Genomic DNA, 20,595 nt, shown 5'->3' on the forward strand with positions numbered 1-20,595 from the left:
CAGTTTATTGTTTCCGTTAGGTTGATGTACGGAGCTAACGTTAAATTTATCATTTCGTTTCTATGGTAACTACAACACTTTTCAGCTACCGGACCTACGAAATTAGAAATTGCGTTGACCCCATGAATGCTTCGCATACTACTCAGGGTTATCCTAGGGGAAGATGGTATAATTTTATTTGACGAGGGTGGGATTGTTAGAGCGGAGAGGCGTTAAAGAGCGAGAGAGACGTTTTATATGGCATGAGTTTGTCTTTTATAAGCATTATCTTCATCATGCTCAACGCAGGTGACGTCGAGCAGTGGTTGGCATTCCGCTTTGATTATGACCGCCTTATGGTCTGTGAAATGTAAAGTCAAGGGCTGTTGTAGTGGATGAACCTTAAAGTTGCTGAAGATGAGGTCGATGCACTTTCCCTGGATAGTTGTGGGCTGCTTGTCCTTGATACTCGCCGACGCACGCAGCTGCCGGCGACAATGAAACGTCGAAGGCGTGTGAAGCGTGCTCGTCTTGTGCCGGCCTAGGAAGACACCGGCAACACTGCCGCTCCAGGAGCCATTCATGGGTAAGACCTCACCGGGCATTCAACAAGCCGAGCATGCTGACTGGGAGTGTGGACGGCGCATCAGCAACAAAACAGGGACATAGCCCCAACCATGAGATGCTTCGCTTGTAAATGTTTCCCCGTTTGCAATTTCCATCTTACCCATGTGGCTGTTCCCCGTCGTTGTTTTGGTGGCTACGTGGCCTTTTTTCAGACATTGCGAGCAGCAGGGTGTCGACCAAGCCACGTTTTAAAGATGGCCTGGTCAAATGCCGCAAGCACTATTGATCACTCTGAAGCACCAAATGAGGGTTGTTGAATTGTAAAGGCCCTGAGTACTTTGTGATTTAGGACATTCATTCTACGACACAGCGTCTGCGAACAGCGGTCCAGGAACCAACGATGATGATGGTAGGTCAAAAACAAGACAAAGTGTTCCTCGAAGTGTTTGATGGTGGGGATAAAGAGGCAGTAAAATAAAAGAATTTTCGCGCTTCAGAGCTTCGCGCTTACAATGATGCCAGCCTTCAAAACTGAACTTGCCATTACTAAGTAGGACATATTCGCTTTAGCTACACGTGAATTCCGACAAGAAAACCAATAATTGTACAGCGCCGATCAGCTTACGACACAACTCCGATTGTGGCGGTGGCGGCAGTAGTTGCACTGGTGGAGGATCGGTTTGCATAGATGCGTTGGTTGGAAAGCGATCAGGCTCCTTTGAAGACCTCCGGCGTTGAAATCGGTGGCGCTGCGGTGTTGAACCGTCGTAGCAGCCTCCTTGTGCGGGGAGTGATCCCTCACCATCTATTTCAAGGCAGTGACCTCAGTCTTCATACGTGGGCACTTCTTAGATGAGGCATTGTGACGAGCCGCACAGTTGGCGCAACTGAGAGTACCTTCACTGCAGTCGCTAGCCTTGAGGGGCGCAGCCCATTTGAGGCATACAGTGGCGCTCCCGCAGATTGCAGCAGGGTGGCCAATCTTAAAGCACTTGGGGCATGGAAGGGGTTGGGGCACATAACATCGGCAGGCTGACGGAAATGACCTACCTTACATTGGGCGGGATGACTGTGGCCCTTGAAAATTATCTTCACACATCTGGACGTGCCAATGCAGATTCCAGCAGGGTGGCCAATCTTAAAGCACTTGTGGCATGGAAGTGGTTTGGGCACATAACGTCGGCAGGCTGACGGAAAAGACCCACCTTACATTGGGTGGGAAGACTGTGGCCCCTGAAAATTATTTTCACGCGTCTGGACGTGCCAATGCAGATTGCAGCAGGGTGCCCAATCTTTAGGCACTTGTGGCAGGGAAGGGGTTTGGGCACATAACGTCGGCAGGCTGACTGAAATGACCCCCCTTGCACTGGGCAGGAAGACTGTCGCCCTTGAAAATTACCTTGACATATGTGGACGTGCCAATGCGGCTCAGTGTTCAGATGACAACACCTTCATCCGCAGGTTTGATTAGTATAGGCAAGTCCGTCTGAGGGATAGATGCATCGACGTTGTAAATTACGCCTACCGTCGTGTCTCCATACGATGTTTTATGGGCTCAAACTTTTATGTTCTGTAAAGACGTGATCTTTCTCAAAACCTCTGGTGCACTTGGATGCTGCACGTCAACAGCCAAACTGTTTCTTCCGGAATTGATTCTTACGTCCTTAACTTCTCGAGGCACAGTGGCCCCGAAGAACGCGGAGACCACTTGATTGCTGAGCATCCTCAAGTTATCCGTCTTGTCCTCCGTCACAAAAAGTATCGTGTGCGCAATCTAGTCATGGGCCTCACCGTCGAGGTGCCCGACCGCCAAGATGCCGTGACAAGCCTCCTTTCCTCCCCTTTTCCCAGGAGGAGTTGGAAGCTGTCCTCAGAATCATCGTCAGTAAGCGCTCAGTACAGCTCGATGTCCGCGGTGTCCGTGTCGACTGGGAGGCTGGCGTGCTTCCTGGAGGCCGCACCCACTGGTGGATCGCCGTCGCACGGTTGTTCTGGAGGGTCCCCGTCCATCACCGCTCAGACAAAAACGGTGTCCCGCAGGTTGAAATTAAAAAAAGACCACAAACATTCGTCGCAAACGAAAGATGCTGCGTCCTACTATTGTTACCGACGTGTTGACGAAAAACGAGTTCGTCTGCATGACTCCAACATCGAGATGCAACTCTTTCTGAGTTCAAAAGAGGGACTCGACTTAGTTGCGACAATGTATTTGGAGATTTCGTTCCCACAAATCGTTTTAACATTTGTTCATTCATTCTACACTTTTTCTCTTCTGCCATTTCCTGTACTTTATGTACTTAACTTTTTTCTGCTTGAAAAACCAAAGAATCGGTCGTTATTGTACCACGGCATGTTTTCTTGTTTTTTTTCTTAGTTTTCAATTATTTGTGGTTGTTTCTTTCAATTTATAGTGTCGCACTTTGCGTCCGAATATATTTTGTCAGATAAATATTTTTTACTCACGTGAGTAGGGTCCGTGGTATTTCCTGGGCGTATTTCTCTTAAGCGCATTTCGAACAACCACCACTGATTCGCGCATTGCGTTCACATACTTGGGTTTGTTAAGTTGTTTCGTTAATCTGCTACCCTCGTTGTGTTCGTCGTACTTTGTAATTTTTGCGCGCACGTTTCGTCTGTGGCTACGCTGTTACCTTTTTTTGTTATCGTCTTCCAACCTAAACTTGGTTTGACAACCTTGTAGCCATTACATGTTTTGCTTAGTTTTTTACTAATATATATTGTGCTGTATGATCCGAAAAGTGGCAATTTTGTAACCCTTTTACTAAATTCTCTGCAGGGGTCCTGATATGTATTTTTAATATACTCTAATCAGTGTTCGTTGAAGGCCTATGTATTGTTCCTATCGACGCGGTTTTATATGCAGTACATTTCATTACCTTGCTGCATGTGAGTATCTTTCTATTCGCACATCTAAAGTGCAGCAACCATACTGCGCATTTGTAAGACAGAAGTGACAAGGGTCATGGCTTTCGCACCTATAATAGACGAGCACCAAAATTCCAATTAGACATGTCTGTTGTTTTTTCAGTGGTCCCTGGAAAAAAATGTATTGAAACGTTTGCTTGGATTCTTTTTATGTCCAGGTAAACTGTGGCCGCCGGTGTTCAGATTCCTACAATAGTCGTAGTTCTCTTAGAGTTTTATTAACTTCATTTTTTTCGCCTCAGGAATGCGACGCAATATCTTAATGTAAAAAAATGAAATGTAGCGTTGTTGTAACGAAACGTTCCAATGTTCGAAGTGAACCTGAAACGCATTCATGTCGCTATAAAGAACCTTGTAAAGGGAAATAATTTCAAAATTGTGAGGAACGTGTAGAACACTGGTACAAGGTAATACCCTCAACTTTATTGCAAACTTAAGGGTTACTTGAAAAAAACCTGCAATGAACTTCTACAGTAGTGAATTTGTATGGGAAAAAGTGCAAAGCTGTCCGAGTTGCTACGCGCAAGAAATGGCGTCTTTTCTGAGAATGTTACAGTAAAAATATCGCTGGCAAAAAGGTAATGCTCCATAGAGGTTTTCTCACAATACGCATTCGCCCTGGAGTGTATTGTTTACATTATCTGTTGTTCCCGTGATATCAGACACGCAAACAAAATGCGAGGTGATATTCGGTTTTGGTATAAATTGCAACAAATAGCAAACGCATGAAATATTCTTTCCGGTATTGGTTTAGTCATTCGGAGAAACATTTGATTGCGGTCACGAGACGCACATCCTGGCTCCTAACGTTTTAACGGTGGTTTTATTTTTAGGGGCTTTCAACGATTTTTAGTACGTATTGTGGTACCGGGGTTCTTGCACCCGGCCGCGGTTCCCCAGAAGGACACTGAGCCCCCTCGATCACACCTTTACTTGGAGTCCCGCCACGCCAAGGTCCACTGCTCAGCCGATCCGGCTGCACACACGTCGCCCAGCCGAGTCCGCCATGTTCCGTCCTAGCTCGTCTCGCGCCACCTCCTCATCCTCAGCCGGCACATGTCCATCGCGCGGGATTGTTCACCGCCACTATTGCCGGATTACACTGAGCCCCCTTGATCACACCTTTACTTGGAGTCCCGCTACGCCAAGGTACACCGCTCAGCCGATCCGGCTGCACACACGTCGCCCAGCCGAGTCCGCCATGTCCTATCCTCGCTCCTCTCCGGCCACCTCCCCATCCTCAGCCGGCACATGTCCATCGCGCGGGATTGTCCACCGCCACTATTGCCGGATGTGGTACCGGGGTTCTTGCACCCGGCGGCGGTTCCCCAGAAGGACACTGAGCCCCCTCGATTACACCTTTACTTGGAGTCCCGCCACGCCAAGGTCCACTGCTCAGCCGATCCGGCTGCACACACGTCGCCCAGCCGAGTCCGCCATGTTCCGCCCTAGCTCGTCTCGCGCCACCTCCTGATCCTCAGCCGGCACATGTCCATCGCGCGGGATTGTTCACCGCCACTATTGCCGGATTACCACAGTATAAAACTTCGCTATCGGCACGCCCATCTATAATGAACGGCAACCCATTACCGACGCCTTCCGGAAGCTACAGCTGAGGCAGCTGGATGCGAGATATGAAGTGATAAAAAAAACGGCGCATTGGTAACTGGAGTGTGAAAAGCAGGAAAATATTCCATCGATTGATTGTAGGGTTTAACGCACTGACACAACGCTGGCGATGAGGCGGTTGTAGTGGAGCGCTTCGGAGTAACTTTGACCACCTGGGGAGATTTAACTTGGGCCGAAATCTCGTACGCACGGGTGTTTGTGCTTTTCGAAGCCGGTAAATAATACTACGCTGAACAGAAAATGAAGCATTATTGATATCGGCCAGCCTCATGCATTCTCAGTTAAGTTGTTCAAACGCCACGAAAGTGTGATCGCGAATAATTCCTTCAAACCAATGCGTCAACGCGCTGGAGCTAATGCCTAAGCAAACGATGTGTGACCTAACTGGAAAAAGGGGGGGGGGCGGGAGAGTTAGCATGCGTCTCTCAAATCCAAAGGGCTATACTGAGAGTAGAAAAGAACAAAAATTGTTTCCAATACAAAACCAGTTCTTGAATATAGCCTCAAGGCTGACACATTCGCACGTTATTTATCCAATATCATGTGGGCTGGTCTCCGCCACCAGCACTGTAAATCAAAAGGTAGAAAACAATCCTAGAATAGTCCCAATCGCATCGCATCGAACGCTCACTTGAGAAGCTCCGAATTTGCTTTGCTGAGATGCGGTAGAGATGATTAACCCTAAAACAACACAGAAACTCGAAACCTGTCTGACCAAGACTGTAGAACATGGAACACAAGAAATGGTAGGAATCATAAAAGACTAACCGATAAGAATAACGGAAGTTCTGACCGTTCGACCGCAATGGTAAAATAAAATAAAAGTAAAACAGCCTTTACAAGTCGTAAGCCAACACTATATGTGAAAATAATGGGGTATTAAAAACCTCAAATTAGATCTTAAGCTACCTTTTAAAGCACAAGAGAAACCACCCTCCAAGCATAAACTGAACGCCTATGAATATTCAAAGTTAGAATGACACTTGTAATCCGGAAGGTGTACAACACTGAAGAATCAATTCTCAATGATTCATTTAAATCCAGGTTCATATTCCTAATCCTGAATGAGCCATCACATAAAAGCTAACGAATGAAACAGCGGACATGACCAACTTGGATCCCAAAACTTACTATGGAATGCCTGGCATCATTTAGGTATCTGCCAAACGTTTTGGTGCATCTTTGTCTGATGCATCAGAAGAATTTTTTCGCAACACCCAAACAACGGTTTGACGTTTCTGAAAATGATATGGCTAAAGGGCGACGAATATACGCGGAATCTTTAAACTGCCTACGTGCCATGCCATCGTTCACATTCGCTTGGCTAGGAACTGCTTCGAACAATGGCACGTCATGCTGGCCAGTCTCCGAGCCGCTACCTACAATGATGGGGTCTAATTTAATTTCTGGTGTAGCTGACCCAGATGAACCCTCAAAGGTAGGGTCTCCTAAAAAATACAGCTAGTTGGCGAAGCTCGGAGTTGCATTTGTTTTTTCGTAAATCATTCGAACTTAGGAACTACTACCAGGTAAAAGCATACTACCCCCCGTACACCTTACCCATGTCGCCAACGTATGATGAATTATTAGCGCGTGGTAGCGCAGGAGTGACGTGAGTAAATGCTCACGTTCATGACGCCGAGGAAATTACGCGAGGACCGATTGTACATTTTACCGCATTATCGACGTCTGGAACCTGGACTCAGACTCAGACCAGGACGCGTACCATGCTTGAAGAATTCTAATTCGCACTTTTTGGTTCATGTAGCCTTCATAGTTTTTCTGCGCGTTACAAACAGGCTCAAAACTGAATGTGGCTTTCTAGCTCAAAACTCTATTTCCATATACCCCACCCGCACTCAAATTAACCAAATGTAATCTAGAAAAAATTATCAACATCATACCAGAATCATTATATCCACCTATTACATAATGAACGTACTTCAAGGAGCTGTTACCTATACTGTTCCAGCTGTTATTATTCGGTCGTTTCAGTCGGTATGACTGATAAGAGGAATATCACAATGAAACCGCCCATAAAAGTGATGAACGTTTACTTCTCGACTGTGAGGAGAACCGTCATGCATCACTCACAATGGGCGTTCAGAACCGCCGGAGCCCTTTTATTGTAAACAAAGTGGAGCCAAATTTTATACATGTCTTCACAAGCCTCTAGCACCGACCTTCACAAAACGTTCGGCTGCCAGCTTGAATTCCTGAACTAGATTCGTTAACTAGAATCGAATAAACCAACCGATTGTCATATGAAGAATAATGGAGTTCAAATCACCTGAAATCGCAGACGCTTTCAGCGTTCCTCAATCAAGCTGTCATGCCCGCGGAAGCTGCATGAGTAAGTTGAAGAAGCACATGTGAGTTCGATTACACAGTTACGGACGTCAAAGACAATGTCTTCTCCCAGGTACGTTGTATCTTCTCTTCTCCATATTTGTGGAACACTCGGCGTCCAAGTATTTTTGCATATTTTATACGTGAATTTACCTGCGGATTGCTACAGGGGCGTGTTTGAATTGTGCAAACGTTTTGCTTCAGCTGTTCGAAGAGAAATGTGTGAAACAGCGTTTTGTTTGCGGTGATGGGTGACGTTAGGAGGTGCTTGTTGTCTCCAACAGAACACCAGAGAATCGCCGAGGCCCCCACCAATAGCTTTTTATAAGCTACCCCATCTGAAGTATACAGTAGGTAGCATTGGTATTTGCGATGAGCCCGAACACCGGTAGCACTGGTACACGGTTCAACGTGGTGCACAATTAAGAATTCTCACATGGTTCTTCAGATTCAGAAGGACTTACTCCCCCTGCTAACCTTTCGAGCAGGGCCGAGATCTAATTCTATTGCTCGTGAGTCACGTTTTGAATCAATAAAGGGTTAATATGCCCTAAACACCAAAGCATATTTTGAACTGCGATTGTTCGGACGTTTGTAATCCCGGGAAAGCAGCTCCTGCTACACTGCCCCATCCTAATCCTTGTCCTGAATGATTCAGGTAGAAGCGTGATAAGGCACTTTTTTTACGGCTGCAAATATTCAGGTTAGCTGTAATATAGGCACTTTTTCTTAACATCAACCTACCCGTTTTATATCAGCCATACAACAAGTATGGATGTGTAGTCAGTAACATCGCACTTCAGCACAATATTGGTAAAATGGGGGGTACCTTCCCTGACTTTGTGGGCACAGGGAACTGACGACATACCCACCAATTCATTCAGGTATACTGGCGGAAATAAATTTAGAAATAAATCAACCTTTAGTATCATGGTTCTTGAGTCGTAAGACAAAGTAAGTATTGATTGATTCATTGATTGAAAATATCTTTATTCAAAAGAAAAGAATAAAGAGGGAGGAAAGGAGGTGGCTATACCAATTCCGGGATTCGACTGGCCTTCATTGCCCCTATGGCCCTCTCTACCAGCCATCGCTGGCAGGCAGGGTCATCGCTGTGCAGGGTGGCCTCCCACTACTCCCTTGCCGTGTATGTGAGTAGGTGTACTGTTTGTATGTACTGGCATGCCCACACTGTGTGGTACGCGTCCGTCCTCTCCCTGCAGTGCGGTAAAAAAGGTGAATATAACGTGGGGTACCAGCAGTGTAATCTAGCCAGTGTGGGTAATGTGTCTGTCGGCAATCTCCTGAGAATGGGCTGTTCCTCATTACTGAGGTTTTTATCCGGTGGTGGAAATGTTCTTCTGTTGAGTCTCAATATGCTGAAATATTCGGTGGAGGTAACGCTCACCGTGTCTAGGGACGGGGCTTTGTACAAGGGGGCCGGGATGCGAAGACCTCGGGCTGTGGCATCAGCAGCCTCATTACCCTTGTAACCCGTGTGTCCTGGCGTCCTTATGGTGAGCACATTTTCCGGTGGGTATTTGCGAATAATTTTGTGGGGGATTTTGAAGACATTGCCCTGTATAAAGTTTCGGCAGGCCCCTTGCGATTCAGTTAAAATTATTGCCCTGTGGTTGTAAGCGATAGCTAGGGCGATGGCTGCTTCTTCTCCCTGGGCGGTGATTTTTGTCTTTGGGGTAGCCAAATTTACAACACTTCCATCCGGCGTCGCAACTCCCGCTACCATCTTGTCCTTTTGAGGTCCGGTGGCATCCACGTATAAAGTGTCCTGCTTGCTGTTCCATAGTCGCCCCAGGTACTCGGCCCTGGCCCTCCTTCTCTCGGCGTTATGTATGAGATGCATATTCCTAGGTATTCGACTGATGGTAATTTTGGTTCTCATGTCTGGAGCAAGATCTTCTAGCGGCTGTGGATTCCCGCCGGGCGTGGTGATACGTAACTGTGTCAAAAGCCACTATCGATTGCATTTTTGGTTTAACCGCTTAATTTGGGCTATCTTCTGAGCTTCCCACAGTTCCTCCACCGTGTTATGAATCCCGCGCTCTAGAAGTGTGATGGTAGATGTCGAGTTTGGAATCCCCAGGGCTGTCTTGTATGCTTTTCTTATTTGAATGTTTAGTTTTCATACCTCGCCCTGGGTGAGTCGGAGGTACGCCGTCCCGTAGATGATACGCGATACAATAAAAGCTTGTACTAGCCGTGTAGCCTCTCGTTCGCCAAGTCCGTGGCGTTTATTCGTAATTCTTCTTATAATCCTGAGGACGTGTTCTGTTGCTGCCCCGAGTTTTTTTTTAGTATAGCCCCATTTCCCATGCCTTGTGGAATGTGTTGTCCCAGTATTTTGATACAGTTAGGTCGAGAGACCAGCTAGCCATTATTCTGAACTTCTATGTTATCGCTTAGGCCTCTCCTGGGGTTCTTCAATATAAGTAGAGCAGACTTCTCCGGGGCGCATTGCAGACCCCTGCTTTTATCATAGGCATCAACTACATCAGCGGCCCTCTGCAAGCTCTCCTCCACTTCTGCGTCGCTCCCTGTTCGGCACAATACCGTGATATCGTCTGCATGTATCGCATGACGAATCCCGGGAATTCTGTCCAGTGCAGTGGGGAGGTCTCTCATCGCCAAGTTCAAGAGAAGGGGCGAGAGAACCGCTCCTTGCGGAGTACCGCTGGAACCAAGAGTTATTGGCTCCGATTTGATGTTCCCCAGGGATATAGTAGCTTGTCGCGTTGTGAGGAAGCTTCTGATGTACCGGTAAGTCTTCTGCCCGCATCCAATGTCCGTTAATCCCTTTATTATACGGCTGTGAAGGACATTATCAAACGCTCCCATTAAGTCTTGAGCTAGGATGCACCTCGTCTGGGCCCTGGTTGGCTTCTCCAGGAGATCCTTGTACAACCATAGCAGTTTGTCTTGGGTGGACATGCGTGGTCAAAATCCGGATTGTGTGTTTGGCAATAGCGAGTTCTCAATAAACGTAGTGAGCCTCGTGTTTATTACTCTTTCGAATAGCTTCCCTAGACACGAGGTAAGCGATATTGCTCTCATGTTTTCTAGTTTTGTGCCTTGTTGGTTTTCGAGATAAATCTGCTTTTAGCTTTCTTCCAACCTGGTGGTGTGATTCCGTGATCCCAATGTTCCAGAATAAAGTGTTCCACGAGTTGGGCGATCCTGTCGTCGTCCATGTTGAATAGTTGTCGAGCTGTAATACACTCTGGTCCAGGAGCTGCCGTTTTTTTCATGAGTGTTAGTTCCGCACTAAATTCTTCAGTGGTTATCGGTTTGTCTAGTTCCTCGTTCGGTTCCCCTGCGTATTCGGGCTGATCTTCTGGCGGATCGGTACAGAGGTATTTGTCTGCTAAGCGCTTTATATCCTCTTCATCTGACCTTTCTGTTAGATGTATAAGTTTGTTTAGGCGTTGTTGCAAACCCGCCCTCGTCCCGTTCGGGTCTATTAAGGCCCTTAACAGTTTCCAAAATTTTGACATGCTTAATTTTCCTGGAAATTGATCGCACAGTGCATTCCAGTTTTGTTTTGTTAAGCTTATGGTGTGGCTCCCCGCTTCTCGAATAAGCGCTTCTATTCTCCTCTGCAACTTTGTATTATATTTCGGTCGTTTCCACCGCCTTAGGAGGGCTCTCCTAGCATCCCATATGTGCAGGAGACGGGAATCTACAGCTGGGGTATCCTCCGTAGTATTTACGATTTTAGTGTATGACGTGATCTCATCAACTACATTTCTCGTCCATTCCTCGATGCTTCGTATAGAGATCGCCTTATTAACTGTACTTTCTCTCCATTTGTGCCATTCAGTAATTCTTGCTTTTCAAATTTTTATTTTGCATCTAATACTATCGAATTCGCTCAAGACATAGTGATCGCTACCTAGATGTTGGTGCAGGTTTTTCCACTTTGGGCTTTTGACGTTTCTTACCATTGTTAGGTCTGGGCATGTATCTCTACTTACACTATTGCCCATCCTGGTGGGAAATTCAATGTCCATCAGGAGAGTCAGGCCCTCCTTGTTGATCGCCTCTTCCAATTTCCTACTTTTGGGGGTAGTACTAGGGTATCCCCGTGAGAGATGCGGGGCGTTGAAGCCGCCCCTTAATATGACCAGTTCCCTCTTAGCTCGCCCCAAGAATCCTCTGATGAGTTGAGCTAGTTTAGGATTACGGTCTTTATGTGGGCAGTTCACGTTAAGGATGTGTATTCCGGCTGCACCTCTCTTGATTGGAGGGATGGTCTCATGACAATGTGAGGCGACCACGTCTAATGGGTCTTGTAAAATGGCCGTGTAGTGTTTGTGTACTAGTGTGGCCGTGTACTGGTCTTGTTGGTACGTTACGCAATCCTTTAACTTGATAGGTGTCACATAGAATTCTTGTAGGAGAATCGCTGCCGGGGGTCTGTCTTGTTGAGAGATAAAGAGGGTTAGGGCAGATTCTTTACGCCCGTAGCCCGGCAGTTCTACAGCCATACGCTTAACTTAGAGGGGTGTGGCTCATGGAGTCTGTATTAGAATACCTGTCTCCTTGCATAGATCTTGGCTCCTTGCGTCTTTTTTTCCTCAGTTGCAATTCTCTGCGTGTCGCGGTGATGGCCCATTTTGTTCTCCCATTTGTTCTCCTATTTCTGTGAATTTTTTTATGCCTTCTGGAGCTGAGCTAGTTTTTGCACTCGGAAGGCTCGAAACTCTTTTATTATTTCTTGGTAGATGGCCCCCAGAGAAGGTGGTGGGTGTGGTTGCACTTGCCCATGTTGCTGCGGCTGCGCTTACAGGAGGAAGAGTACGTGTTGTTCTTATTAATCATACCGTGCTGCTTTGTGTTCTTCTTGGTGAGTTCCTCATTGCGTGCTTCCATGACTGCTAAGCACGCCTTAAGAGTATTGTTCTCTTTTCAGAGTGCCTGCAACTCGTGATTTTGTTGAGTGTTCTGTGCGTGTGTGCGAAGGGGAGGCCAATCTGCACAGCTCACCCTACTCGAAGTCTTTTCCACCCCTGGCCTCAGGCGGCCCGAGGACGACTGCTTCATTGCGCTGGTTTACCTGGCCGGAGCGTGGCTCCATGTTTTGTCGCTCCAGGTGTGACCTTCCCGGCTCGATCTTGTGTTCCTTGCTTTTCGTGCGGATTGCCGCCGGCGGGATGTAGAGTGGCCACCTGATGATGAGCGTCCGCGCGTCGTTGAAGTCGATGTATAAGTCCTCAACCGAACCTGTTGCCTTCCCCTCGATTGGCTTCTTCCTTCGCCATTCTTTTCGTTCTTTTGTTCCCAGTCCGCTATCTTCGATGGCTTGTGTGGGCGATATATTTTAAGTGGGCATTACGTTGCGTAGGTTTGATGGGACCCCTTGCATAGCGCACATACGACAGTACATGGGTGTTCCTCCATGGGATTGGGCCGCGCAAAAATGGCGCAGGCAAAACCTTTTGGTTTTGCGCATACATCTGCCCTGTGCCCCGGTTCCCCACAATTGATGCACGCAGGGCGGGATTTCCTGTAGATGTAGCATCTCTTTTCTAGCCATTCGTATGTCACTGTGTACGGGACCTTCTTTCCGGTGGAATCCCAGATGTGGAATCCCAGAGCTAGAATTTCTGTTTCAATCTCGCCGTTGCTTGCCTCGGGACTGACGCCATGGATAATTCCCCTGCACACGTCGGTCGGTAGCGTGGGTATGCAGCGACTTGTAACTCGTTTCCAGCTAGGCGGATGAGTTGTATTTTCGAGAGTTCGACTGCGTCCTTTTCGTTACAGGTACATCGATTATTCTATTCTGTTGTTCATGTATTCTTAATAGTGGCCCTTCACGTAGTGGTTTGCTTAGGGCTTCCCTAGTGCTTCTCACTATTTCCCTTTCAGAGCGTCTGAGGCTTTCGTGGTCTTGGCCTTGATTACAATCTTGTACGCAAAGTTGCGGAGACTAGGCATTCAAGGAGACTTCGGTTTTTAACCCACTTGTGTTTGCACGGGTTCCGTTTGTTCCTGCGATTGGCAAGACTTAAGTGCTGCTTGTCGTCGCCGGAGCTGTGTGCTATTTTCCGGTTATTCCTCGGTGGCGCCATGGTTTTGTGTCGGCGGGCGCTGCTGTGTGGCGTCCACATAGCTATATTCCATCGCCGCAGGGTCTTATCTCCTTGTTATGGCAATTCTGTAAGGTTCCATCTTGTTCTGGGGCAATCCGAACGTCTGTGATGGGGTTAGGCCTGGCACTACGCCCGACTGACCCGCCGAACTGGCGTCGCTGTGTGATGCCGTCGCGGTGGTTGTGCTGGGCCTATATAGGCCTGGCTCTACCACGAAAAGTTCAGAGCCCTATATCACAAAAAGGTGGGCACTCACCAGGATAAAAATTATACCCAGCGATTCGTAGGACTTTAAAATGTCCGCTACAGCCCTTTTCACGGTGATGCAGGCATTCTTTCGGCGATGAGACTTGCAAAGGTGCGGTGCTCACACGAGGTGCGGCCGAACGCTTCCGTGCTTGCAGCGCCCTGACCTGGAAGCCACAAAGTAAGTAGTGCTGTTTGACTTTCATTACTACTTACGGCTAGCCACCATATAAATAAACCATTCGCTCTGATGTGTGTTTTAACGCACCGAAGTTCCCTTTCCATCCCTTCCAGCAATCCACATTCCGAAACCTGACAACTATCCTCGATTCTTGGTTATCGAGGCAGTTGACAAAACAAACCCTGTTTCTTGCATGTCCGTATTCTTGATCACTAAGTTCCTGGAAGGCATCCTCGGAAAATTGTTCGATGCTAAAAAACTCCGTACCGGTGAAGTCCTAGTGAATGTCAAGACGCAGCAACAAGCCACTAACCTCCTGTTGCAAACCTGCATGGCAGATCTGGCCATCAGAGTCACTCCCCATCGTAGCCTCAACAGCTCTCAGGGTGTGATCTCGGAGACCGATTTGTTGAATGAGACCGAAGCTGATCTGTTGGAAGGCCTGAATGATCAGGGTGTAACTGCAGTGATGCGTATCACCGTCAGACGAGACAATAAGGAAATCCCCACAAAGCGTATAATACTGACATTCAACAAATCAAAACTTCCTGAGCACATCAATGCTGGCTTCATTAGGTGTGGTGTACGTCCGTACATATCTAACCCGCGCCGCTGCTACAAGTTCCAGCGATTCGGGCACGCTACAACTTCTTGTCGCGGCAAAACGACCTGCGCGAAATGCGCCGCACATGACCACCCTACTGAAAACTGTGACTCTACTACCTTCACCTGTGCAAACTGTCAGGGGCCGCACGCAGCATGGTCCCGCAGCTGTGAAAAGTTTCAATTAAAAAAAAAAATCATTACATCCAGGTCACTGAAAACATCACCTTCCCAGAGGCGCGGAACAGGTTCGCCTCTTTCCCTCTGGGGAGGTACGCCGACGCAGCTCGCCGGGGGGCGGAGCGGCGTCTGGTTTCTGCGGGGACCCAGTACCGCGAGTCGCACTTGGTCCCAACCCCGCCCCCCCCCCCCCTGGGTTGCCTCAGGCAGCCCAACCCGCCTCCGCACCACCTGCTGAGCCAGCAGCGGCTGTGGGGACAACCACGTTTGGTGAGGGCGATGCTGCATCCTCCATTTCCACTCCACTCCTAACTGCTCACGGCGCACATCCTCGACGCCGCCAAAAAGTCCCGCGCAACCACCGGAGGCCGTGGTGGAATGAGGAATGCAGGCGGGCGCGAGAGGCCCAGAACAAGACGTGGGGTGTCCTTCGTCGGTACCCCACGTCGGGTAACCTCATTTTGTTCAAACGGGCCAAGGCGTTAGGAAAACGTGTGCGTCGTGAGGCGAAACGAGAGAGTTGGCGTTCCTTCATAACATCAATAAACTCCTACACAGACACACGGAAGGTATGGAAAAGAATACGCAAACTCAAAGGACAACAAACACACAGCCTGCCTCTGGTCAGCACAACAGGGGACACACTCGAAGACCAGGCTGACACTCTGGCACAACACTTCCAACACGTTTCCAGTTCAGCACACTACACAAACACTTTCATGAAACACAAACAAATGGCCGAAAAGAATCCTTTACTTGACAATGACAGGTCAGCCACTTTTTATAACTCTGAGTTCACACTTCATGAGCTGAGCGGTGCTCTGAGCACGTGTAAACCCTCAGCTCCAGGCCCAGACAACATTACATATACAATGATACAGAACTTACACACAGACACTCTTGTAACACTTCTTCACCTTTTCAACAAGATATGGCTTTCGGGGCACATATCAAAGTCTTGGAGTGATGCCATAGTTGTAGCATTTTTGAAAGAAGGGGAGGACCCTTCTTCTCCCGCTAGCTAACGACCCATTGCCCTGACCAGCTGCCTGTGCAAGCTTTTCGAGAAGATGATAAACCGGAGGCTTTTGTACTTTTTGGAGTACAATGGTCTTCTTGAGAGCTGCCAGGCAGGCTTCAGGGCAGGGAGATCCACAAACGATCAACTTGTGGCACTAGAGTCATACATTAAGGATGCCTTCATTCACAAACAATTCTGTCTTACGGTGTTTTTTGACATACAGAAGGCCTATGACACCGCATGGCGTATGGCATACTTACTGACCTTAAGTCGTTCGGTGTCTCTGGTAACATGTTAAATACCGTTATTAGTTATTTGTCGGAGAGAACCTCGCACCAGAGTTGGTTCTGCACTGTCAAAGGTACACGTGCAGGAAAAGGGCGTGCCGCAAGGTGGAGTTCTAAGCTGCACTCTCTTCATAGTAAAGATGAACTCCCTTAGGAAGGCACTGCCGCCTACAATTTCTTACTCTATGTATGTAGATGACGTGGAGATATCGTTTAAATCTTGTAATATGTCAATATGCGAACGTCAAGTCCAGCTCGGCGTCAAGAAACTTGCCAGCTGGGCAGACAAGGATGGTTTTAAATTGAATCCTCCAAAAAGCTCTGGCGTTGTGTTCTCTAGGAAGCGCGGGATCCTTCCAGACCCAGACATTACACTTAATGGCGTGTCGCTTCCTGTGAACAAGCAGCACAAGTTTTTAGGGGTTGTGTTTGACCAGAAACTCACATTCATTCCACACATTAGGAAACTTAAACATAAATGTCTGAAATCAATATATACATAAGGTTCTCTCCCGCCATTCGTATGGTTCCGACAAAGAACTCCTACTACGGCTCTATACTGCTTTGGTTGGGTCTCGTTTGGACCATGGCAGTGTTGTATATCGGTCGTCGAGTAAAACAGCATTGCGAATGCTTGACCCAATACTACACTTGGGGCTACGGCTTGCGTGGGGTGCTTTTCGCACTAGCCCTGTCGAGAGTCTATATGTTGAATGTAATAAGTGGAGCCTTGAGAACCAGCGAACGTACATGGACTTACTTTATGCTTTTAAAATTTAATCTCAGAATCACCACCCTTTTTATCCTGTCCTTAACGATACATCCACATCTGTGCTGTTTGTAAATCGCCCGTCCGTTACTCCGCCTTTTTCTTTTCGAGCGAGAGAGCGAGCCTCGGATCTCAGTGCTTCGTTTTTAGACGTGTACAGGTCATCCACTTTAAATATTTAACGCCTTGGCAAGTTCGCCCTGTGTCCTGGGACCTTTCTTTTGTAAAGCTTGACAAAAATCGGGTACCGCGAGCTGCAATACTGCAGCACTTTCTTTCTTTGCAGTTCAAATCCCACGTGCTGAATTCGACATTGACGCTTCTAAAACCTCCACTATGGTGTCGTGCGCTGCTCATGGTCCAAATTTCAATGCAGCCAGAAAACCATGAGCGTGCACACAACAATTTTTTCAGCAGAAGCGTACGGAATTTTACTGATTGTACGGCATATCCTTGAAAATCAAATTCCCAATTCTATCTACACAGATTATTTGAGTGTTGTTCGCGCATTATCATCGCATAAACCCCCCAAAAACCACATAATTAATCTTGTATTCAACACTATCATGTCGGTGTATGCGAAGGAGCATCGGCTGCTCATCTGTTGGGTCCTACGACACGCTGGGAACGAGTTGGCAGACGAGAGGGCTGGTGCTGCTGCACTCAGGAACACTGTAGACAGAACAAGGGTATCATATACAGACCTCAAGCCACACATAAGACAACACTTGCGCAGAACATGGCAAACACACTGGAACGAACAGACAGACAACAAACTACATGTAATAAAGCCCACTTGGGACGGTACACAGCTGACTCACACAACAGAAACACAGAAGTCGCCTTGGCTAGGCTACGGATGGGGCACACGCATGCAACTCACTCGTATCTGCTGACGGGATCTCCTAGACCCCAGTGCGGCAGGTGCGAAGAGGCCCTATCCGTAGTGCACATACTAATAACATGCAAGGCACTTCACACAACACGACACAAACACTTCAGAAAACTTTACAGACAACATATTCCCCTACATTCATCGCTGTTTCTTGGTGACAATGCCATGGTTTCCCTGAAACGTGTGTTTGAGTATTTGTCAGACGTTAAGTTTTTAAACCTCACGTGATATCACGCATAATCAAATCTGGCCCTATACACCAGCCATCACAATTACCTTTAATTGATTTTACTATGTTTGGTTTACATGTTTTTATACCTACCTTTTTGTGGTAATCACTTCGCTTCATTATATAACTTCTTTTCTGGCGCTCTTTGCCCTTGTTGGCCTTGCGCCATGAAACACCAACCATCATCATCATGAAGCCTATATCACTGGCGTCCATGTGTATTTCCGTTTCGGCGTTTTCGTCGAAATTACCGAGCACGGGTGGGCTTTGCAGGCGTTTTTCAGCTCGCCGAATGCTTTTTCTTGGTCGTTGTCCCAGCTGAAAGGGGTGCTATCTTTCGTCAAGCGCGTGAGTGGCTCTGCAATGCGTGCGAAGTTTGCGAAGAAGCGCCGGTAGTATGCGCACAGTCCGAGAAAGCTTCGCACGCCCTTGTCTTTCGGCCTTGGGAAGTTCGCAACGGCTGAAGTTTTTGCTGGGTCAGGTAGGACTCCCGCGGCGTTGATGACGTGGCCCAAGAACTTGAGTTCCTCGTACGCGAAACGGCTCTTTTGAGGCTTCAGCGTTACAAATGGCCTCGAGTACAGACTCCAACCTTGCGAGGTGTTCGTCGAAAGTCCCGGCGAATACGACAACGTCGTTGAGGTATACGAGGCACGTGTGCCACTTCAGGCCAGCTAGCACCGTGTCCATGACTCGTTGAAACGTTGCTGGCGCCATGCACAGCCCGAAAGGCATCACCTTGAACTCGTATAGGCCATCCGGGGTTATAAATGCAGTCTTCTCTCGGTCACTTTCGTCCACTTCAATTTGCCAGTAGCCGGTCTTCAGATCCATCGATGAGAAGTACTTCGCTAGGCAGAGGTGGTCGAGGGCGTCGTCGATTCGTGGCATAGGGTACACGTCTTTTTTGGTGATTTTTCAGTCGCCGGTAGTCAACGCACAAGCTTAATGTGCCGTCTTTTTTCTTCACGAGTAGGACCGGCGCAGCCCACGGACTTTTCGATGGCTGTATTATGCCGTCGCTGAGCATGTCGTCGACTTGAGTCCGGATGGCTTCCCGCTCGGGTGAAGAGACGCGGTACGGTGACTGTCGGGTAGGTCGGGCCTCATCTTCGGTTGTAATTCGGTACTTCGCTAGGGGTGTCTGACGTAATTTTGAGTTTGCCGAAAAACACTCGCTGTAGCGGAAAAGCAAATCCTGTAATCTGTCTCGATTTTCTTGCGGCAGCGCCGGGTTCACGTCGAAATGTTGCGGTGGCTTGGAAGCACCTGCGCGTGCGCATTCAAAGTTAGTGACCGCGATCACTTGACTTCCTTCTTGTGTTTCTTCGAGGAACGCAATTGCAGCGCCCTTGTTTAGATGCTGGTACTCCTCTGTGAAATTGGTGACCAAAACATGGGATTTGCATTGCTTAAAGCACGCAACGCCTCTTGCGACGGAGACACCGCGGTTGAGAAGCAACCTTTCGTCACCCTCACCGATAGCGTCGATGTAAGGAGCAGTATCCTCACAGAAGACGGCGATCATCAAGCTTGTGCGTGGTGCAGGGTGACGTGATCGTCGGCGTTCCTTACAGCAGCACGGTGATCGGGGTTCAGTGGCGGCGTCGTAGAGTGATCAGAGGAAAAAGTAATCGAATTGGTCTGGAGATCAATTATTGCGCCGTTGTCCGTCAAAAAGTCCATTCCGAGTATTACGTCGCGGGAGCAGTTAGGTAAAATTACGAACGCAGCAGGGTACGTGATGTCGTCTATGATGACGCGGGATGTGCACGTTCCACTTGGCGTTACGAGATGGCCTCCTGCTCTGCGTATATGCGGACCGTCCCATCTTTTCGTAACTTTCTTCAGCTTAGACGCGAATGACCCGCTCATCACCGAGTAGTCGGATCCCGTGTCGATGAGGGCGACTACGTCGAAGCCGTCGATGGACGACAGGACGTCGGACGCTGCCTTCCTCGAGTTCCGGGTGCGTCGGGGCGTCGCATCTCGGCTTGTGCGTGTTGACGTTCTGGTACTGTGCGTCGTCGTTGTCGTCGTCTTAGCGGCAGGTTTGGTTATGTCAAGTACGCGTCACGCCGTGTGGTTGTCGTCGTGTTCAGGAGTCACGACAGGGTTAGGTCGGGTCGTCAGGATGAGGGCATGTCGTAAGTCGCAGTCTTCAGCGAATCGTTGCGTCGTTGGAGGGTTTGCGGTTTTCCGCCGTTGTGCAACTTCACCTCCAGAAGTTGCCGCCTTTAGTTTACCCAGCGTGGGCTGGGGGACCGTCCACGTGCGAAGTCAGGGCTGCTACGGTGGTCCGGCGACTGGTACGGGTAGGGTGACGGCGAACGGTTGAAACGGGCTGGTAAACGGCTGGTGTTGGACAGGTATTCTTCAATGTCCCATGGGCGCTGGCCGGGTTGGGGGCGTGGTGATTCCACGGAGAAACCACGAAGTCCGAGTCTCTTGTATGGGCAGCGACGGTAGACGTGGTCGGCCTCTCTGCAGTGGTAGCACAGAGGACGATTATCCGGTGTTCGCCATACGTCAGTCTTCGTCGGCGTCTGGTTTCGTACTACAGGGGGCCGGGCGGGTGACAGTGGGCGGCGGTAGGGCGGG

This window comes from Haemaphysalis longicornis, unplaced genomic scaffold, assembly GCF_048455015.1.
Source record: "Haemaphysalis longicornis isolate Haplotype H1 unplaced genomic scaffold, Haemaphysalis longicornis Haplotype H1 scaffold_5, whole genome shotgun sequence".
Classification (NCBI taxonomy): domain Eukaryota; kingdom Metazoa; phylum Arthropoda; class Arachnida; order Ixodida; family Ixodidae; genus Haemaphysalis; species Haemaphysalis longicornis.